Source organism: Leptodactylus fuscus, chromosome 10, assembly GCF_031893055.1.
Source record: "Leptodactylus fuscus isolate aLepFus1 chromosome 10, aLepFus1.hap2, whole genome shotgun sequence".
NCBI lineage: Eukaryota > Metazoa > Chordata > Amphibia > Anura > Leptodactylidae > Leptodactylus > Leptodactylus fuscus.
Genome location: NC_134274.1, coordinates 18,459,006 through 18,483,284, shown reverse-complemented (window position 1 = coordinate 18,483,284; position 24,279 = coordinate 18,459,006). Strand labels below are relative to the sequence as shown.

General features: G+C 41.4%; 1 protein-coding gene across 1 annotated transcript in view; it reads right to left on the bottom strand.

The window, feature by feature from the left end:
• ADGRA1 (adhesion G protein-coupled receptor A1) overlaps window positions 1-24,279 on the bottom strand; it is a 342,093-nt gene that overhangs the window by 293,171 nt on the left and 24,643 nt on the right. The gene's annotated exons all lie outside the window — the stretch shown is intronic.

Here is a 24,279-nt window from a genome sequence, read left to right as displayed (position 1 = left end):
CATACATGCTCCGCAACTCCATTCACTTATATGGAGACTATTGACTTAGTCTGTTCTTTCAGTCCCATAGAAAGCACATAGAGACAGCGTGCATGTAATATCTAGACACAGGAGCTTTATGTCTTACATCATCTAACAGAGGACTGTAATATCTGATAATGGGACAACCCCTTTAAATAAATATATTGACCATGTGACCGCCAAAGCTAAAAGCGATAGGTGAGAACCAAAAATGAACGAAGGTACAAGGAAGCTAAAAGTACATGTGAAACCATCCGGCGTTGTATGTGGGAAATCTGACATTTAGGTTCTCTGGGGAGTCGATGTCAGGATGAAATGTCAGATTTTTCCCTTGTATGATTCTCGAGGCTTTAATATATTCTTTCTGCTTCATTCTGTCCCTCTGCCTAACATTTGCCTTTTGTGACTGCTCAGCTGTTACCAAGTCTTGATAGAACAGAGTTATTTACAAAGTCTATGTAATAATCCAGACTAAAATGCTTTGGAAAGGGCATACATACCATAGCGGGGGCCCATGGGGCCACTGTGTGACCTCTGACAAAAAGGTGACTCATTCCAGGTTGTACCCACTATTATGTGGAGAGAACCTGCACGGAAATGTAATCTCCAGAGATTGAGAGAACATAGGATTCTGGATCCTCTAGTGACTGTCAAGAACACCATGCCCCCATCTACATTAGAGAAGTTTCTAGCATGGCCCAAGCCTCAGGTCTTCTTGGTGCAAAGGCAACTACATTTTGGGAAAGTGATTTGTGCCAACAGGAAGATGCACCTTAGTACATGAGGGCCAATGTTCACACGCATTATAGATGGAAGAATACTACTATACTATAATACTATAATATATTACTAAGACAGGATCTTTTATAGTAAAGGTGTGTACTATGCCCTACCAAAGCTATGACGATGTCTCCTAGTGTAGCAAGAAAAAAAAAAAAAGTCCCCATGTGCTAAAAAAAAGGTGGCTCAAACTGCAGAGATACAAAGCATTACAGAAATAGATGTATCATCTTCCAAGTCTTTAGGGGGGACAAAAAAATAAGGTGAAAACCGTAATGGAAGCCATATTGGTTGTCACGCTAGACCTATCTCCAGCTATCACTGCATCCAAGACAAAAGAGAGACTCATTGCTGAAGAAGATAGACCTGCATTCTTTAAGAGCGGTGGCATGAGGTCAATAGAACACTTCTAGCTGGATGTCTGGTTCGTAGTCCAATGGCAACTGGTTCATAGCCCAACACGGTTTTCTGCCCTAGGCTTGGAATGCAACGTCCGATTTCACTTGCAGTACAGAATGGATCCCTATCCTCCATTCTTCCAACCAGACAATCCCTCTATGCAGATGTTCTCCTCCACATCGGCTACATCCTTGATTCGCATAACCTTATAACGTGTCCTCCTTGGAGCTACAATTTCAACGTTGAGGAGTAGTTTTGTTACAAATATTCCAATATAACTTGTATTTATTTAATGCTTTTCTCATTCTAGGCAAAGGAATCCAGTGGACAGTCTTAGTCATTGACTGACAGCCTTCCCTGTATGAATACTTATATAGATCACCAATTAGGACCGTCCACTTAACTTTTATTCCAAGAAAGAATTAAATGAATACTTTACAAGTACTATTGGAGTTTTCAGAAGCTACATATGCAGTCCCATAGAAGCTCATGTGCCACAACAGGGCTCTTCCTACCTTGTGTCATTTAGACTAGTTGTATATTTTATAAGGTATGGACATTTGGGTTCCTACCACTGCACCCCCTGTAGCTACACCCCTGTATGTATCGATCTGCCCTGCTGCATAACATGCTACCTGCAGACTGGACTAGAATTTCAACATATCGGTTTCTTGGGAGAAGATATAATGTAGCATCTAAAGAATGTAAATTCCACCATTATAATCTATAAACCATGTGCAACAACTTCGAAACCAGCACTAGAAATCCTCAACATCTGTAGAAGTATATTTTGTACTTCCATCCATTCCTCCTCTGATAAATGGTGGGAAAGGGCTGCCCCAAAATCAGTGTCCTTCAATAGATCTGGCTCCGACTCAACACACACTAATCTCATTGTAGCAAATCTGGTCGCGGCAGTCATAGAGTTCATTGAACTTGACTAACGGATGGGAATCTTACATGCGGATAATTTCTGTTTACCAGAAGAACAGTATGGACAGTGTTGTTGTGTGCGAATTGTTCTGAACCACTGAAGCCTTCTTCCAGTCTGCTGCAACAATTTATCTATTCACATCCAACGTGGACATGACGGCAACCAAATAAGAGGTGTGTGGGGGGGGGGGGGGGGCTAACAATTAGCGAAAGCTTTTCTTCTGCCATAAACAAAGCCGCGTCGACATTTTTAGAGTCAGAAACATAACTTTATGCAAAAGATTTCTTGCCTATAATTATCTCTATAGGAACATTCCCTCTTAAATTAAAACATCTAAAGGTTTTCTCGGAGGGAGGTTGAGACTTTGATTCAGCCAAGGTTTCTAGAGCGTAAGGTACTTTTATATGTTCCGTGATGTATTTGTCTACATTATATCAGACTATTATTAGGGATAAGGTTTTTTTTTCATACTTTCATATATTCTATCCCATAGAATTTCTATTCGCATCAATCAATGATCAAAAGCGGAGAGTGCGGGGGAGGTGAGGCTGCGCACCGCACTCAAACCCACTTTGTAAAAATTAATTCTTTTGAACTGTAATTGTGTCTCATGTTACCGCCATTCATTGTCAGCTTTATTTACATCGCGGGTATTGTTAGTTCACACTTAGATTTAATGGACTTCTTTTAGATGTGCTTCTTTTTTTTACCATCCCCTGTTGGGCTTCTAATAATGATATTAAAGTCGACTTCTTGAATCCTAAAGGGAAAAGTTAAACTTTATCTTTCATGGAGTGATAGGTTTTTGCTTTAGTCATTTTTGACTGTTTATAATGGGAAGTTTTATGGAGTGTAGACTATAAAAACAGTTCAAATGAGATAGGTGAAATGCTGAATTTATTGGGGTAGATATCAGTTGGGGCTTTGCCTCAACTAAAATGGTTGCCATGAATTGCGGTAAGTTGTTATATTCTGGGGTCTCCTCAAACTATTGCGTGTAATAGGTGGAGGCCCAGGGGAGGTGGAAAAAAAAAAAAAAAATTAAAATTTTACACTATCATCTCTTTTGGTCCTCCTCGAGGTATAGAGCCGTTATGTCTGAGAGTGGGCCACAGTTGTCACATGCTGAGGCCCAATCATAGCCCTCAGTGGTGACCCCAGGAGCAAGACATCACCAGGAGACCGAGAGAGTGCAACAGATGTCACGTAAAGGCCCCAAAGAGGAGAGAGTGCATTTTTTATTTAATTTATTTATTTATATGTATTTAAAACACCTCCCCTGGGCCTCCACCTATTATAATTTTGTGTCTGAAGAGATGTGGTAGATTCTTAAAGTGCCCAAGTAACAAAATGACTGCTCACCCAACAGCACGTGGGAATATTCCACCACCCTTGAAGACTCGTCTACGTTCCGAAACTTTGGGAAGTCACCTCTCTTTTTAGGAGCCTCTCAGATGTTAAAGGAGAGTTGTCAAGTGCACATATATTAGTACTGCACCCCTTAAAACTTTTACTGCAGGCAGACATTCAAATGGCTGCAGTTCCCTACATGTCCAGATGGCCGGTTGTAGTGCTGTGCAGGAAGAGGCTGGGAAAAGGTCACAGCACTGAATAAATGCTACATCTCCTGTGGGGTAGGTAGCTCAGCAGAAGCAATGGTGCGGACCCATTCAGTCAGGGACAATATCTGGTGCAAACAGGTTTTATTGAGGAAAAAAAAAAAAAAAAAAAAAAAAAAAAAAAAGGCAAAAGTAAATAAACCTTCACTTCAGGTACAAAAATGTCAAAAACCCTGCTCATCCGAGGACTAAGTAAACAGGACGAAAACTAACTATATGTGTGGCCTACACTATATGACCATATACAATCACCAGTTCCTTTCCAGGGGCAACAAAGACTGCCACCAAAAAAAAAAAAAAAAAAAAATTAATAATAATAAATAATAATAATAATAATAATAATAATAATAATAATCTTAATCATTATTGACTTTTTGATATTATGGTATTGTGCCTAGTTAAGAGTTCAGTAGGGTTTTTTTATAGCACAAAGTTAGATTCGTGCAGCGGTTTACAAGGTGAACATTAGCTTATTTGATAATATTACAGGGATTGTCTGCTTCAGATAATCCCTTTTGTTAGGATAAGTTGATCACAGGATGTACACCCAAGGATCAGATGTAGAACACTGAAGAACTTGGCAGCAAGTGTTCAGTCCACCTGCAGAGCCACAACGGGCTACTGTAAATGTAGCTCTGCATGGTGGTCTTTGAGATCATTAGAATATCTGTGTAACCCAGGGACGTGCTGAGCACTTCAGCTATTTTCAGCTGTTCTCCACTATGACTAATTGGTGAAGCTTATAATAATCTATATTTATAATAGAGTCACCATATCCCACAGCAGCAGAATGTGATAGGCCTGTTTAGGTTATAATTAAAAATGTGCATGTTGGAAATAAACCCAATAGTTCTGGGTAGAAAATTCCAGAGAACTTGTGCAGCTCAAGAGAAGTGTTGGAAGTAGGTGGAAGATATGAGCTATGGAGGTAGTCAATTGTTTGATGAAGGGACTAAGTTCTGAATAATAGGGAATACATTGAGAAGAGTTAGCTTAGAGAATGTGATAGGACAGGTTTTTAGGCTAGACCTAAAAATGTACATGTTGACAATGAATCTAATTATCCTGGGCAGAACATTCCATGGAACTTGTGCAGCTTAAGAGAAGTCTTGGAGGTAGAATGGAAGGTTCAGGTTATGAAGGAGATTGATCTTTGTCTATAGCCATGTAGGGTATAACGGTGTATGGAGTGTTAAGGGTGCTGTTGGATGAAAGGACCAAGTTCTGATGAATAGTTAAACAAGGGGGGAAATTTAGAAGACTTAGTTTAGAAAATGTGAAAGACTTGCCTATAATGATGTACTTTTGTGATACACAAAGCTTTGTATATTGGCAAAGAATCTGGTCACCCTAGGAAGCACAATCCAGAGAACTGGTGCAGCTTGAGAGAAGTCTTGGAGATAGAGAAAGATTCAGGTTATGGAGGAATTTAGTCTTTAGCATAACCTAGAGCACAGGTAGAACGATAGACATATGGAAGGAAAGGTAGGATAGGGAAGGGTAAGGTAGTTCAGATTGTATTCTATGGTGGATAGGCAAACAGCGACGTGAGTGACAGCCCAGTGATATCGAGTAGACAGAAGTGGTCCTGACTGCTGCACTCAGAAGAGATTTTTGTTTGAAGGGGGAACAAGAGTTACAGTAATCAAGATGAGGTCACAAGGGGTGCTATGTCTCACTATGGAGACAACACTGTGGTGTATAGGGGCTTACTAGACCATGCTTAGAATTTTGGGTAAGGTAGCTGCAAATATACCACCATAGTGGAAAAGAGTAACTCACTTTAGTGCCACCTTTGGATAGGGAAATAGTAAATCAAGGCAATAACAATTTTATTGTTTGTACATCAATAAAAAGAAAAGTCTTTGAGGTGCAGATGGCATCAGCATGAATGTGAGCTAGGGACAGAGTAAGCGTCGGGGGGGGGGGGAATCTTTAAATTAACTTGTAAGGGTACTTAAATGTATTCTAAAATGGCGTTAAATGCAAGTAATAGGGGTAAAGAAAAACGCTTAGCATAAGTTTGTGTGCGTATATAATTTTTTATTTTTTTTATAAAATTTATGAAATGAAAAATAAAATATCACCCAGAAAAAAAGAAATATGAACATTATTCATAGAATGAGAACAGCACAGATCACATGGGTCTCCTAGTTCTCGGCCTAAAAGATTACCACCTATTTATCATGACTTGCAGACTGCAGAGTTAAACATTATTCTTGATTCACGCTGAAAGTGAAAATACAGGACATGCACATTTCACCGGTCTAATGTTGTGACACTAGACAGTACATAGTCATAGGCAATGCTGCTCATATCAGGATACAGAAAGTTAAGAACAAAAGTTCTTGCTTTATGCCATGTCCTTGTGTACATCTATAAATGGATCGCTCCATTTGATACAAAGCTCATATTAAAAATGCGCTTTTCAAATGTTTTGTATTTGTTGTCCAGTCATGTATGAAAGTGGAGCTACCAAGAGCCTGCGTGTAAGATTATTGCTGGTGGTGCAATTCCCTAGTGCTGATGCTGAAACCAAGATGAAGGGAAGACAGACCGTAAGTCCTAAACTCGACCCAGCCCCTGTTCCTGCCTACTTGCCTCAACTGTCCTAAATGATAGACTACAACTGGGCAGCAAAAGTCTTCGTAAAAATTAGTGTCACACAGATCAAGACAGAATGAAACACTGAAGCAAAATCAGCAAGCAAGGGCCAAAGCCAGAGAGACAGAGCAGTACAACATCGTAATCCAAAGGAGTAGTCACAAGGGAAGTCAAAGCTTAGAGGTCAGTAATACAAATTGTAAGAGCAAGTAAGAGGCTAGCAAGGACAGTCACAGGACAGTCAAAATATCCAGCAAACCTGTGTGGGCCAATGGCCTGTATATACACAGACCGTCAAAGAATTGGGTAAACAGAGTGGTTCAAAGAATTCAGAAGTTGACCAGAAATTGTTAGGAGACAGTTTACAGAAGTTTAGGGCTCAATACTCTGTACGAGTGCACGTACAACTTTCAGTGCTAGAACAGATGGACCCAGAGAAGAATTTTTCTGGGTAACTGTTACGGTTATTGTTCATGTTAAATGAGATTTGTTTTATAGGCTTCAATAACTGGTGTTATCATTCCATATTATTTGTATATGATCTGGCAGACAACAATGACAACCCTTAAAGGAGTAAAAGGATATAAGGATTAATGTGGGGCATAAACATTATAATAGATAATGTGCCTTTAATATATCTTATACTTGTGCACCGTCACGTATGTTTAACGCAATGTCTTTAATATGCAGGGCTATGACAAAAACAGAGGAATTTAGAACCAAGGGGTCAGCCTCATACTGATAGGATAGGCCTATTTACATGGGGATGCCATCACAAGTGAAGGTGGAGCTAACAATAGCCTGTGCGGATATCTGCATTGTCTATAAAGGCTATGGATAGGATTCGAGTGAATTAAAGGCAGGATGTGTGCCACATAAGGGACTTGGTTCACTGGAGGTGCCAGGAGATGCCTATAAGGCCCGGCTCACATCTGCACATGGGTTACCATTCGGAGAGTCCACTTCAGGGGAACGTAATCTGCATTAAAAAGCAGTTAACTTAGGAAAACCGCAGACCCCATAGACTATAATGGGTTCTGTGTGGTTTCCACGGAAAGAAAAGTGCTGCTTGCAACGCTTTTCTCTCTCTATTTTTCATGTGGAGAGGGAAACTGAATGGCCCGAATGCAGATGTGAACTGGGCCTGAGATTTCCAGACAAAAACAATCAGAAGCAACGCCAGAGTAGAGACCAGACCGAAGATCAACCTTCTAATCACAGTAAGATTCCAGGTCAGAAGTTGTTAGGAGGCGGCTGTACAGTCAGCAGAGTACCTGCTGTCACAGCGTTCCTGCAAATTCAGAGTCAGATAAGACAGTGTGCTATTAACAACTGCAAACTATGTAAGCTGTAAAAGATTGCTTGGCAGAAAAACAAAAAACAACCAAAAACCTGTTTTTAATGTCCTAGGGTCTTTGTAACTTCCCCAGCACCTCGCCCCGAAACCTTACAAGCACATACAACGTAACATTCTATGTTTTATTATTAAACAAGAAAATCTTATAGCATGGGTTAGGCTCTGTTCACATTTGTATCTCTGTCAGGTGTTTATTACTGAAACAATGACGGAACCCCATAGACCTCATAAGTCAGTGGCGTCCATCGGGGTCTATCCTCTGATGGATCTTTTACATTTGGGACACTTCGGTTTTGCTCCTGTGATGGAACGGTTAAGCAGAATTTCTAGTACAGACTATTTTTGTACTTTGTAGTTTTGCATTATTTAGAGTCTAGAGAAGCGTTTCTGTAAGAAAGAAAAACTGGAAAGTTGGTAAAAGTAGCGGTCCATATAATATGCATTGTAGGAGAAATCGGCTTTCGGGGACTAGAACTTCTAAAGATGAAGAAGAACCGTATTAAAAGAAAAATCACTCTAGAGGATTGGTGCAGTACCGGAGAAGTTTTGCATGTTGTAAGAATATGTGGCGATAAATAATACATTGTGACTCGAAAACGGAAGAGCCCCCGAAGAAGTGCATGAGAATGACAAATTACTGTGGTTTATTATAGGTGCTAGCTTGGAACAAAGCCGGATATATGGCAGGTATTGAACTACAATCTTTTAGGGGACCCAATATTGATCTAGCCATATACAAATATACTTTAAGATTACCTATAGTATTCCCTTTTCCAAAATGTACAGGAAAGAGGATGGAAAAGTTGTAAAAGTTGGTGGTTTCTCATAGCAATGGAGACTCAGGGTCATTAAGAAGGGGTCAAAAGGAGTCAGACAGTGTAAAGAACAGGACTGAAAGTATACATAGAAGTCATACAAGTCTGTCTGGGATGACATGGAGACAGACTGATTGGTGCAAGCCTACGTCCACAGAAGATCTGAGCTTAGTTCTCCAACCTATCGGCCGAGCTCCTTCAAAATCTATCTACAAGTGTACAGAGAAGGATTCATGGAAGGCAAAAGGTCACACCAAATATTGAATGGATTTACATTTCTACTTTCTTCATCCGCTTCATTTTATTAATTGACCAAATGAAATTCCTACTTTGCAGCATCCCCATGACTAAAATTTTGCACAGTACTCTACTCACCACTAGGGTTGAGACAATTTTGAGATTTCAGGATCGTTTTTAAACTCCGATTTTTGATCATTTTCCAGCCGATCGCAAAATTTGCTCGATCACCGATTGGGATCTGATCTTTCCCAATCGCTCAACCCTACTCACCACCCATTAGCAAACAGGCTAGGACCACTGGCCCGTAGAAGCCTCATTGTGTGGTTTGCACATCCCCAGCTAGCTCTACGATGGATAAGATGCAACTTTTCTAACAGAGAAAAAAGTACGATGTTTTGCACGCAACTCCTGGGGCCTCCGTTGCGCTGTTCATACAAGATACAATTCTGCAGAAAACCGCGTTTGTGATTTCATTGGTTTATGAATTGGCCGACCATATAATTATACCGGCAGTGCAAAAACATTTAAATTAAACACGACTTTCAGGAAGAACTTGCTGAAAACACAAAAAGCCGGATGATTATATAGTCACATACTGGCAAACAGATAGCCCAAATGAATAATCTCTACAATATATTAAACTCAAACAGCCTTTTCAATAGTGCGCTGTAAAATGGAGCACAATTAACATTGAAATAACTTTGTTTCATGCAGGGAGAACATTAAATGTGATTTACTTTGCTATTTGCTGTTTTGTGTGCGCTACAAAAATGGATAGATGGCTTCTAAAGAGGGAGGAGAGGCTTCGATTTTTGTCAGCTATATACCAATGATCAGTGATGTGCATATACGTGAACGCCAGGTGCAAAATGAACATCAGGCACCGGGGAATGGTGTGTAATGGCGTTACGTTATTAGTCTCCAACGTGTGATTGTCAGGTGATGGTGAGACTTCTTGTTGAGAGATCAAGTCTAGAGTCCACTGCCTCATATCATGTCCATTGCTGACACAATGGGTGAAGAAACATCTGGCTGAAGAAATATCTAGAGACCACTGCCTCGCATCATGTCCATTGCCAGCACAACAGCTGAAGAAACTTCTAGTGTAGAGACCACTGACTTGCATCAGGTCCATTGCTGACACAAAGGCCAAAGAAACATCTAGTGTAGAGTCCACTGCCTTGTATTATGTCCATTGCTGACACAACGGTTGAAAAAGCATTTAGTCTAGAGACCATTTGCCAAAAAGGAAGTCAACTCCCCAAATCACCCTGGTGGAGAGGAATTTACCAAAGAGAGCTTTACTCAAGAGAGATTTACTAATTTATTCCAAGGTTTAGACAACATACAGTAAACTTAGACTAAGGTTACAGAAATGCAAACTGGTTTGGAATGAACCACATTTTGTACAAATTTTCAAAAAGTTTGAGGTTTACCACCCAAAGATCACTATTATACACTGAGGTCTCTAAGAATAGTAGGTGGACCTATTAGAACACTGCATTCTGCAATGGCTCCGTTACTCCTCCTGGAAATTTATGAAAGAAATTGTCAACTGGAGGATAGCATTCTCCTGGTCAATGGAGTGTAGTCTAGCCCTGTATAAGCAATGTGTTTGGCCATGCCATTTAATAAGAAAAATGGTAATCCTCAACTTCACATTTAATTAGAGATTTAATTAGAGATTAATTAGGGGATTTAACATGTTCTTTTGACAGGGACACCATTGACTGCCTGATCATTGTGGATGACTGCAAGTCGCAGGACTCCTGACTGTCTATTCCTTTCCACCTGTACGCAAGACCTTAAGGCGGAGTCCCTAGATCAGGGGTGCTCACACTTTTTCAGAGTGTGAGCTACTTTATTAGCTGACCAAGGCAAAAGATCTACTAGGGCGGGGCCGGCCTGTGGGCGGGACTGGATGGGCTTGTGGGTGGGGTGGGTGTGTATGGGCGGGGCCAGTCATGTGGGCATGGTCAGGCAGATCGTGAGAGCAGGAGACAGCGGGATTCTGTGGCCGCCCAGGGATCCCTGATGTCCGTCTGTTCACAGCGCAGGCTGAGAGTTCTCTCTGGACACTGGCAGTCTGGGGCTGCATCAGCCTCGCCTGCCAGTGTCCAGAGATGACTCAGCCTGCACTGTGAACAAGCAGGCACTGGGGATCCCTGCATCCCGCGATCGACCCATACGTCCTTTGCGATCTACCAGTAGATCGCGATCGACGTATTGAGCACCCCTGCCCTAGATTATGTAGGGATTTGACCCGAACCATTACTCCTCTTCTCCCCTGCAGCTGTTCCTACTCTCACTATCACAACCCTCCACTACTTGTACCAAAGGCCTATTTTGAGAGTCAAGTCTGTCATGTAACCAAGAGTCAGAGTGTCAGCAGGGGAAACAGAGGGCAAGGTTCCAGCTGAGTTATTTAGGAAGGGATAGTAGTGGCTGGGTTAGCTGGGGAAAAAAAGGAGGGAGCATCTATTTATCTCAATAAGAAATAATCCTTTGCCCTGCACATTGTAGGATTTGTAACACATGTTATTAGCAGACAATTTGTCATCACAAATAAAAACCAGATGTGTTGACTCCGGGTCTGACATCATTTACAGATTATCATAATGTGATCCACTCAGCCTTCCTGCCCTGTTCCGCACCATTCAGCTGTGTCCTCACCGTGCGTCGCTGATCTCTGATATGGTCACAGTCTTTATCACTGAATTTGTATCTCTGAACATGTTGAAATAAATTCCATCTCCCTCAGTCAAGAGCGGAGCGAAAACATTTGTAACGGGGGCAGATTTTCTCGGCCGGAGCCACAGGACATATATTTCGCACACTCTGGGAGGTCATTGATCTTGTACAAGTTGTATCATTTTGCTAGTTAATGAATTGAGTATTGAAGGAATCTGCTGCTGTGCGTTGCGACAGGCGCCGGATGACTTACACGCTTTAGACAGCCCTGAATTTTAATTGCTTCAAACTGGAAGCCCAAATGCGTTCTTAATCTGTTTATATTGAGGAGATAATTTATTTTGGTCTGGGACGTCGGAGATCCACATGGCCATTCCGGAGTTCTTCTGTTTGCATTATCCAGCCATTCGGGTGTTCAAAGTAATTCCAGGGCCAAATATTTGGATAAGGTTTAAAATAGTTTAATAAAGTGATACTAAGACCGCAGACACATGTGCACCGGGAATGAGCTTACCCAGCAAGGAGAAACATCATATCATATAAGACTCTGCTTTGGAGATAATAACGGTTCTAAACCAGATTCTTAAAGGGACACGACCTATATTACAAATATTAATTTGGGCAAAGAATGGAAATTTAATGTCACCATACTAATTAACTATGTATACATTGGGCTGTACTGTTATTTGAAACGTGTTCTAGGGTCACACTATTTACAGCATATCTTATCCCTTGGATAGACCAACAGATCAGTGAGTGCCCAATCCCTAGTGCTGGCACCCTTCAGTAATTTGATGGGGAGGATTGTGATGTCCACTTCATGATGCTGGTCCCTATCATTAAAATGAGGCAAAGAAAAAAATAAACAGCACAGTTGACAGCCGTATTGGATGGAGACCATATACATTGTACTCATGAGGATGACGTGCTTATGACCTTATGCTGACACAATCCAGCATAGGATGGCAGACGTTGAGTATTCCAGTCTATCCACTTATTAGGTGATAAATGCTATATCAGCAGGGTCTCATCTCCAGGACCCCCAGTAGCTGTGCCAAGCTGTTCCCATCAGTGCCATAGACTATGGATGTAGAACAGGGCGCATGCGCAATTGCAGTACTATTCAGACAGGAGTGACCAGGGAACCCATCCTCTATTATAGCCCTCAGTTTGGATCCCCGCGGTCAGACCCTCACCACTACAGCAGTGATAAATTATTGAATACCCCTTTAAACATTACAAATAATATTAGAAACCATTAATTATGATGAAATTATAATAATTCACATGTTCCAGATTTTTTGATTTATTTACGGATTTATTTGTCGTTTCGGTTCCTGGCAGACTCATCAGGTGGTGCATTGTAATGCAGAACATGTTTAACCAAAATTAATGGTTTTCTGCATAAGAAGACAAAGGACTGCAGGGAGAATGTAAAATCTCTCCATATGTTTGCATAAATGATTGTTCCTCCAAGGAGTCTCCCATGATTTCCACTGTTGTAAAAGGGAACATAAACTCACCCGGCACTTAGCACACAAACCAGTAAACACATCAATCAGCCGCCATAAATCTCCACCATCAAGTTTAGAATTTTCTCTAAATAGGTCAAAAGTCACCCAAACTGTGTGAAGTGCGGCATGGAATGAGTCAGAAATGGAATCCATCGAGGCTATAGTCACTGCAAGCAGTTTGGAAAATGGACCGCAAGGACCATGTGCTAAGAATGCTCCACTTACGTGTACCGATAATTGGTGTTCCCATTTTATTAGATTTCCCCCGTTGTGTCTACATCAATATAGTCCCCATTAAAGCTTTACAGGAAACGGTGACCTAGTTATTGGCACAGTCAGGAGCCATGTGTCCTGTTTTGTACTTATTGACGCTAGAGGTGGGCAAATCGGTTTGTATCAAGGCAGTTTCGACCTGAATATTCCCTTACATTGACTCTTTGGACCACCTTGGTGCCCAGTGTCATTTGGCATCATCAGCCCCAAGTTCATCACAGACTTTTGACTGGCCTCAGCCATAACCTCCAGGCTAATGAAGTCACAGAAGAGCACCAGATATCTCTGCACTGGATGCTGCAAAGAGGTCCAAAAAGGTAACCGAAGGAGGTTTTTTGGGTTTTTTTTTCTAATTTTACATTTTCCCTAGGCCTCCTCCCATTATACTTTGGGGTCTGAAGAGATTAAAGAGTATAATGTAGCTTTGACAACTTCAAGCGAGTTTGCCTTGGAGAGCTAGAAATGGATCAATAGGTTCCTAGGAGCCCTGACAGTGTTATACACTATGTATTATAGATAGGTTCCTAGGAGTTCTGACAGTGTTCTACACTGTTTTATAGATAGGTTCCTAGGAGCCCTGACAGTGTTCTACACTATGTTTTAAGCCAGCTTAAGGTGTGGTTCATACTGAACTTGTTCATCCCAAGCTGCCAAACCAAAACATGAGCTGAATCTTGAGAGATTTGACCCCTTTTCTAAGTGATACTCCCCATTATGGGGTGCCATGTAATGCTCAGATAATACAGAGAAAGTGCCCAAACGGCAATAACCAATCAACTAAGGAATGTAGTTACTTAAATCCTTGGAAAGGAATTTGTATTGAGGGGGTTCACATTGTGGGTTCCATGGCCATTGAAAAAAGCTCAACATATAGCTCACATTAAAGGGATTCTCCAAGCTTATAAGATTGGGTATGTCATAAATTAAAGATGGACTGTGGTCAGACATCCAGTACACCACTGAATCTGCGGATGGTAGAGGTAGCAGGACTCAATGAGTGCCTCTTACACTTTGCAGATTATTTGACATCAAGTTCATTAGTCACATGACCAGCTAAGTCTCATCAAGTGAATACAGGTGAGCTGTAATACCAAACTTAGGTGCTATACAATATAAGGAGCTGTCTTGGTTTTTAGTGGATACAGCTCAGTCTTATTCAAGTGGATGGGGCTAAGCTGTGATACCAAGCACAGTCACTATACAATGTATTCTCCTGTGTTTTCTGAGAAAAGCAGATAAACTTAGTTTCATTCTATATATTTTTCATGTTTTTGGGTCCATGAAAAACAAATGTCACAGGTATCCGTTTGGTTTTTTTGACGGACTAAACCTTAAGAAAGGAGAATGGGAGAGTGCATTCTTGGGTATTCGGACCGCTCACCCCACCCAGACCGTATCTTATAATGTGATATTTAATTTACTATTGTGTGCTATTCATCTGGGAAATGGAGTCATTTAATACAACGGATCATTTTCCACGTGAAGAACAAAGTTTACTTGCAGGCGAGCACAAGTGTATCACCGCCACATGGCAGTACAACCTCTCTACATATGCCGCTATCCCACTGTTTAACTTGCTGACAGCCAAAAGATGTATTGGTACATTTAGGAAACCACAATACTAGAAAACAGTGCGCGCTGCTGACTAGTGACAGAAGGCAGGCTTTTATTACAGATAAATATTTAGGCTTTAAAATAATTTAAGACGTACATTACCATAAGGGCCATTACTGTTGTGAATCAATAGGCGGCTACAGAAGCAGCTGATTCCAAGACAAATGCCTTCTGGCAAGCATCAAGTTTTCCTGTCTGTCACTGTTCAGTTAATTCTTCCTATTTGCTGTCACGGGCATCCTCTGATTTATAAATTACCCTCTCGAGAGACCGTCGCACTTTATATCTTACATCTCGTTTCCCTAAAGGGAATAATTGTCATGTTTTTTTGCCATATAATCTGTGGAGTAAAATGTTGCCTGTGCCTTAAAAGGCTTCTAAAAAGTAAGACATCCATTGTGATCTTACATAAGGGGTCTTTTGACTGTAAATCCTTAAGTCCCCAGCAAAGTGGGCTGGTGATCACTGGGTGCCCCATTGTTGGAAACGCAAGCTATTGGTTGATATGAGAGGTCCCTAGTAGAGTGGATTGGTGGCCCACTCTTGGAAGCCCAAGGCATCAGCTGATATCTGTAGAAGAACCAAAGTAAAAGTACTACAATAATTCAATGGTTGAGGCATTTAGGTCATGTCTATTCTTGTGATTACGTAAGGTCCTACCTCTACGTCCCCACCTATGGTGAGGACAGGGGGCCAATGATTCCCTTTTAGCTGTGTAAACAAAAAGAGGTGAACAGAACGGAGATCTGGTCCTTTCATTATGTGGTTGTCTTCACAATAGTCTAGGGAAGTTCTAGAAAACATATTTGAGTTGGTCTTAATGGGAGTCTGTGACCAGAATGCAACATATCAACCCAACCCAAAAGATAGATATGTTGGGTTTTGATGACTAACCTAGCAATCTAGCCCTTCAGATATGTTAGGGTCACCTAACCTGCTTTGTAAAGATCACAGTTTGTTAATTTGTAAGAACAAATTAACCAAAGAAGAACAGACGGCTTTAGGAGTACAAGTGCATGACCTTATTTAACACTCTGGAGAATGGAATGAACCTTTCACGTGGGTTCATGGCATCCTACAGAAATCACTGACCTGAGACAACCAAAAAGACACACTGAACTGATAAGAAGTTATCTACTGAAGACTTTCAAGTTTTGTTTTGTTTTTATATTTCTTACCCACTGGCTAACACGGTACAAAAACAATTTTCCTTATTTTTTATTTGTATAAGAACTCTTCGGAGCAACAAGAACGTTGTCATTGGTCCAAAGGAGCAGCGGTGTCATTATAGGGGTGCAGAGGTAGTAATCGCTGCCAGGCTCTGAGGGAGACACATACTATGTGTCAAAACAGGCATAGATGAATAGACAATTTATGGTTTCTATAAAGGCCATTTCATTTTAAAAACGGCCATTATTCACTGTCATGTGAACAAGTACCACCTTCGGACTTGCACGGACAGACACGGTTATCACAGCCATGTGAACAAGGCCTGAAACCTTACAGATTGGTCAACACCTTGTATTTAGGGAGATGTAAAGTCATTGTTCAAGGACCATCCAAAATTCTCTTAAAATGACTTCCAGAAAGTCCACAATGTAACGCTCTGTCTGGTTCCCAGATAACAGTTGATATCCAGCACAGTGAGTAGCATGGCCAAGTCGGACCTTAAGGTATCAGAAGAAGCTTTTATCTGACCTGTATATTATCACTAGGTCACAGACAGCTGAAGTACTAGCCAAACAGAGATATGCTAACTATCCGATTTGTGTCCATGTGTGACCACCCAGTGGTGGAGAAGGTCATCAAAAATTGGAATCTTTACCAAATTGGTGATAATAGACACATCAGTAGCTCGAAATCCTAAGGCCCCAGAACCCCATAAAACATCACATCATATTTCAGCTGCTAGTTCCTCGGTGTGGCATGAGGATAGATAAGGGGATTATTGGTTACTGCACTGAATTTTCTGGCTTCGAGTGATGATAGGTTTTCGAGAAAGCCGTTTCCTACGGCATTAAAGCTAATTTCAGGACTTTGGCTGCAGTGAGATACTGATAAAGGTGTAGAAAATGTTTTTGACATATTCAGAGTAAAAATCGTATTTTCCTCACTTCTGCCGCTATCTCCAGAATTCAAAAAGGATTTGGGGAAGATATTGACACAATGACCATTTCATTACATCCTATGTGTAGTCCTACAAAACCATTAAAATGTTCAACAGGCCGTCAATCCCTCTGCTCAGATCAAAACATGAAACCTTTCTCCGCTCCTTGCGGAAAGCTGTTCTGTCGAATTTAATGGTTCACCTTTGATATGAGGAGTTATGTATTCACATACAGCTGTGTGCTATTCATAAATGAATACGGGACCATGGAGGGAACCCAAACCACTGCTATGAGCTCAAGAAGAACAATGGTCTTACGAGACATACGTCAAGCAGCCACTGAAGAAGGTACCAGTAAAGGACCTCCAATACTAAGCATGAGTTATGGGATCCTTCCCTTACTGTATGCACTTCTGTCCAAAGAGTTGTAGCAGATTAAAGGGGTTATACCACAAAGAATATTTATCAGAGGATACATATGGGATTGGTGGGACCACTGAGACCCCCACCAATCCAAACAATGGGGGTGTTCTTGCCCTGTTATGCATTTCGCCTGACCACAGCCAGGTTGAATGTAGATATACCCATGCTGGATGGGATACAACCGTGCTCCCATTAGCTTTATTCGGAACACCAGAGATAGCCAAGCCCACTGATGTCAATGAGAGCATGGACTCATCATGTCCACTAAGTGACACCTACATTCAGCCTGACACTGTGGTCTGGCTAAATGTGAAATGGGGGTAAAACACCCCCTTTCCCAGGATCGATCTGGTATAACTCCTTTAAGTAGACTATTTAGGGGTCTGGTCAAGTCAAGGGAAACAACCTGGTTCTATAAACACCTCAGACCAGCTTCCTCTCTTAATTCGGAGCTTAGACCAGACGCCTTAACTAATGCAGACGTACAGTATATTAGACCCCTAAAACGGTCCAGACTACACCCCTATTTTCAGACATCAAACCAGATACCTAATTTCAGACCCTCCTTTTCCAAACTCCTGATCCTATACTTACTTTTAGCCGCTAAACCAGACCACCTAATTTCAGACCCCAGCCCAGAAACCCAATTTCTGACTCTACAGACCAAACATCCCATTTAAGATCCCCTTCCCCACCCCAGAATGCTATAGAATGACCATTACTGTGCTGTAAAGTAAGCTCACTACTGTTTAGAAGTGGAAACTTTTTCTGGCCTGGAAGATGCTTTTTTTTTTTTGTTGGAAAGACTACAAGCTTGCTAAAGATTGTGTGTTATGTTCTCAAGTCGGGAGGCCTGGTGGTCTGGTCAGTACTAAGTTTTTGTTTTTTTTCTCATCCAAAGAAAATAAATATTCAGCTTTCTGCTCTAGCCCATTATCTAAATACCCTGACCAGTGCTGAGTATCTGGGCGAACAGCATCTCTTGCACCGGGCACCCGCCTATCCCCCAGCTACATGTGAGCACATAGTGTTCCTTCTGAGACAGGTAAGAGAAATAATCTTTCCTTTCCTGATGAATATACATGTTATTCTTGTCAGAGCTCCAGTTCATGTGCGCGAGTGCGATTTGTACAATTTCTGGGGTTACCGTAAGGTCTGTGGAATGGAGTTACTGAGAAAGGTCAATAGAAGTATCATGGAAGGAAGGAATTTCCAGTGCAAATCTCGGGGGTCCCATTGGTTGTATGAAAAATAAAAGACGCTTTCAATAGCTGGATTTTACAACTGAAGTGTTATTGGAGGTGCAGGCGTGGGTGCTCAGATGGTTCTTATGAGGATCAAAAAGACCTTAAGCTTCTGTATTTATATAATATATAGAATGTACTTTGCATTGATTTATATAAGCCGAACTGTGGGGAACATGAAGCTTTGATTCTGTTTGTTGGTACATTTTAATACGTTCCTTCTGAGTAATATGCTGCCGGTGAATCCCGTGTATGGTATTGAACAAGTGTGTTCTATATTTGGCGAAAGCAAACAGCATAAGGTGGGACACAAAGTGTATTACAATGTTGCATAGCTTTACATACTATCCACTATAGGTCAGGAGTAGGATATGTGGGGGTCCAATATCTGGACCCTGCACAGATCAGCTGCTCCAGGTTCCCTAAGTTGGTAGTGGATGGGGAGTCCGGGCAGCACAGCTCCTATTCCAGGAGTGAATCAGCAGCCCCGTCCACTGCATAGTGGTGGTTCCTGGGAATTGCAGTGTTGTTCCTATTACTTGTATCAGAGAAGGCTGTATGCGTTCCTCGTCCACTAGCAGCTTCTGGTACGCAGAGCAACTCATCTGTACGGGGTCCAGCTGTTGGACCCCCACAGATCACATCTTCAACTATACCTATAGAGAAATTTACGCCATTTCCGTACATATAGTTGACTTGCTGTGATTTCCAAAACCGTGACAGATTTGGAACTTACAGGGTGTCTGTGGCACATATTTCACAATGTGTGGATGGGATTCATAAGACGCCATGTGGGGCCCCAGCCTAAATATCACACGATTTACCAAAGAGATGATAGAGCTGGTTATATTCTTACTATACCGCATACACAGGATCGTGCCATATAAATGTAACAATCTTGTAGACTGGATTCTAATAAGCTACAGTGACAAGATAAAGACCTACAGAGAATATCAGAATATTTTCTATTGGTACAAATATATGTAAAGTTGGAGAAACATCTGCATCATGTTGACAAGCGGATCCATCAGAGACACGCCAACCTCTACTCTTGATCATGAGGATTTTCTGTGTCTCGAGCTGCTGGAATAATTCATGTCATCTTTTTCAGACTTCACACTTAAGACAACTTTGCAAAGCGGCTTCATCGTATGATGCGGATCAGTCAGAGCTGAATGTCTTTGTCAGAAGTGCAAGAAATTGTATCCTACCAGGTGTGATCGTACTGATCAAATGTACCTGCGAGAGGTACCGCCAATGGTACATGTCAGCCAACATCTACAATCACACGTTTCATCTTGCATCTCAACCATTGCTAGAAATGATGTCAAACTTTCTGCTCTGGTAACTTTCTTAAAATTTATAATATACTTAAACAGTTTACGGTCAATTGAAAGCAGTAATTTTGTACAAAGGTAATACTCTATATATGACACCACTAAGGTAAGTGATTGACTGTGTCAAGTGTGACCAATGAGACTACCAGCACTGCAACAGATGGACATTTACATTGCCGGAAAAGTTGAAATTTTTTCTCTAGCCCCCCGCAATTCCTGAGCAATCAATGCCGTTATATTAGCACCTAGCATGCCAATTAAGTCCTCTACTGTCAGGTGGGCAGACCTAGGCATCACCTCCAGCCCTCCTGACAGTAGGGGGCCTAATCAGCATATTAGGTTCTGATATAACAGCATTGATTGCTCAGGAACGATGAGATCTAGAGTGAAAATTCCAACCGCACCAGAATAGTTGGAGTGTCAATTGCAGAATGTAAAGAGTTAAAGTTGGTGGAGGTCCTAGGTCAGTCCGAATTTCATTAATTTTTTTATGTGATCAGTCACTGACAGCAAGTAGAGGTCTTTAAACAGAGAGGAATTGAAGAGCAACGAATATTGGAGACATAACTTTTCATTATGCATTGAATAAACATTCATTCCTTTAATCTTCCCTCCCATCTTTTTTCACAACAATAGAACTTGACAAGCAGCCAAACATAAAGTTATGTCTGTGCATAACTGCAATAAAGTTATAGATCGCTGCAAAACAGAAAACCTTTAGTGCCGCATAAAAGCGGATATTTTATAACTGCATCACAGAGGCTCGTAAAAGTAATAAAGGATGTTTACAAATCATCAGCCATCCAATTGGTGGAAATTTAAGCAAAAAAAAATATTTTTTTCTGCTATTGCCAATGACTGTTTACAGGTATTAATAGTGAGAAGGCAGCCTAAGGCCAACTCCATATTGACATATTGGGTCCAAGAAATACAGACAGTATGTCGGCTCAGTTTCCAGGACTGAACAGGGACCCGGACCCTAAGCTTCATAGTCGTGTATAATGCTAAGTGGCCATGCCTCCCAGTGGGACTACGCCTGGTTATAGTACAAGACAGAGGTATCACAGAAGACTATGATGCATGGAGTCCGGGTCCCGACTACGATGCATAGAGTCTGGGTCCCTGCTCAGTGACCCCTCAACAAAATACAAGCAACATAAGGTCCAGGTTTCAATGACTGAATATGCCACTGAATCTATTTTAAAGCCTCATGTGCACATGTATAATAAGGATCTCTGGGCTCTAATGTATAATCCTGCTACAGGTTCACCGTCTACCACTATACTGATGCCTTCTCATAGTATGCGGCTAAAGGCCTATTAGGCTTCCTTTATCTGTGAATATCCTATAGACAAGTGTGTTAAAGAGGTAGTTCAGTCACAAAAAAAAAAAAAAAAAAAAAAAAAAAAAAAATTGTCTTTAAAGTGGTCCTGTCACCATGTCTAGGAAGCCCAATCACATACTTTTTCACCTTCTGATCGGTGCTGTCTCCCTGAGCATTTTGTTTATCCAGATCCATTAAGCTATTCCATAGATATAAGCCATTTTAGTGTTGATACAAATTAAGGTCTATTAGCCAAATGGGCGGTGACACTGCATGGTAAACAGACCAAACAGAAACTACAGTGTTACCGCCCATTTGGCTAGTCTTAGCCACTTGGCTAATCCCTAGTCTTGATTAACACTAAAAGTGTTTATATCTTTGAAATAGCTGAACAGATTTCAATAATCAAAACAGCAAAAACACCCAGGGTAACAGCACCTATCACTAAGTCATTGGACTTTTCGGACTGTGTGACAAGTTCTCTTTAAGGCCGGGGCTCCACAGGACATAAACGCCATGATTTGCCTGCAGCGGAGATGCTGTGGGAAAAGTCGCAGCGTTTTACAGTGCAAGCAAAGAGAGATGGGATTCATGCGAATCCCATACCTACTTTGCGGAAAAAAAAACGCAGTGCGGACACGCTGCGATTTGCAAAAATGTTGCAGCTTTGCAAATCGCTGCATGTCAATTATATCTACAGAAATGACGGTGGCTTTCCCATAGATATAATGTTAAGAGAAAGTCCAGAGGAAAACTCCATGAACTTTCTCTTAAAAGCGCTGCAGAAAGAACTGCAATGCGTTCACGCAGCGGCTGTTTCCGCAGCGCTAAAGCGCGATTACAGCCTGTGGGACCTTAGCCTAAAGAGGTTTCTTACTAATACTTTTCAGCCCCATAAAAGTGAAGACACATGGTCACTACTACACCATTCACACAGGGGACTCCGGGTCCCCCATTCTCATGGTCACTGCGGTCAGACCCCCAATAATCAACACTTATAGGGGATATAGGTTATTAGTGGGAAGCCCCCTTTCATAATGATGATGCAGCACCAGGACTAGTGCATTATACACAGATGTAGCAGAGCAGAGTATGTGAAGTTTCTCGAATTTGCTCACACTAAGCTCAGCTTTTCCATATTTCTCCGCTGCTGTCAATAAGCTACTATATACTGGAACATAACTCTCCCATTATCACCCATTTGGAAGGATTTGTCTCCTGTTCAGCAGTGAGTCTCTCTTCACCCCCTCCCTCCCCAGCTGTTAGTTTTTGGGTCCTGTTTTCAATTATGCCGAGCGTTTTGCGTCTCCAATTACACAATCTAATTATACAGCACAATTACAAAGAGACGGTATAGTTTCATTTACACAATGCCTAATAAAAACCATTTCATTAAAATGGACTGCCAAGGTTTCGCAGCAGCGACATGAAGGGCAGTTGTGTGGACTCAGCTCGAAATAGTTCAACAAAGTATCTGCTTCCTGCTTAGTCAGACGTGTGGACTGAAGTGTAAGTGGCACTTCACAAAAGCGAGCTTAAAGGAACGATGTGTATATTCAGGCGGCGATGTCAAAATCATTTTATGTAATTATTTGCTGCTGGTCATACACTTTCTAAACCTTCAGAAACACCTGTAGTGTGCATCACTTATAGGAGAAGGCTGTGATGTCACTCCGGGATCTACTAAACAATGTTTCCACCATATTTACAAAAAAAAAAAAAAAAAAAAAAAAAACACACCAAAAACTATATATTATATATTAGTTAGGGTTGAGCGATAGTTTTTGGAAGAGATCGGATTCCGATAGAGTAAATTTCACGATTACAATCAGAATTCCAAACACGATCTTTTTAGATGGAATCGAGATCGAGGATTATTTCCCACAATACTTTGCTACTGGCCAAGCATTGTGGAAAAAAGCCAACAATGTTAGCTAGGTCCCATAAGAATGAATAGATGCAGCCAGCACACAGCCTTAACCTCCTGCGCGCCGGTTACGTCCATTCATTCTAATAGGATACTAGCTAACGTCTCTTGTAGCTATTTACCTGCACAGATCGCTGGTCCGATCCCCACTGTTATCTGTCCTCTTTGGCTTGCTGCCCCCACCTCCCAGGTTAGTGTTACAGACCTAGGAAGAAGGCGGGGCTTGTGGCTTAGGACAGTGTGGCTGGGTACTGGGAGGAGAGACGTCACGTCTTCCCACCCTGTACCCACCCACACTCTAAGCAACAAGACCAGCCTTCTTCCTAGGTCTGTAACACCAACCTGGGAGGCGGGGGCAGCATGGTGAAGAGGACCGAGAACAGCGGGGACCAGACCAGCGATCTGTGCAGGTAAGTGGACACCAGGGGGGACTTAGTAGCCAGAGGATTATATAATTAAAAAAAAAAAAAAAAAAACCCCACACCACTACACAGCGTGGATTCTAACAATTAAAGCATTCAATTTTTAGATTCCATGCTGTGTAGTGAATAGGATAGTTTTTAAAATCATATCTCAGATTAGTAAAAAAATCCCTTTGACTTGCATTGGGATGAGAATTGGGATCAAGATCGGGTTTGAATGAAGAATGATCGGAAATCGGATTACAAAAATCGATCCTGAAAAGTCAAGATCGGCTCAACCCTAATATTAATACTATGTAGGCCCATTAACCAAGAGTGGTTCCTATGCATTAGTTACAGACTACAATAGCAGTTATGGAAACCCATCAGAGCTCACAATCCTAACATGAGGGATCCAAGGTGGCGATGTCTATATATAAAAGTAACTACACAGTAGTTTACTCTTAAAAAGGGATCTCCACTTCCTAATATTGATGGACTATCCTTCGGATAGTCCATTAACATTAAATCTGTGAGGGTCTAACAGCTGAACCCTATTCGATCGGCTATTCCAGGTCAACACGACTTTTGGTTCTAACCAAGGCAGATAAATGACATCACCCACCCATGTGTTCTTAAGGAGTTTGGTTCTGTC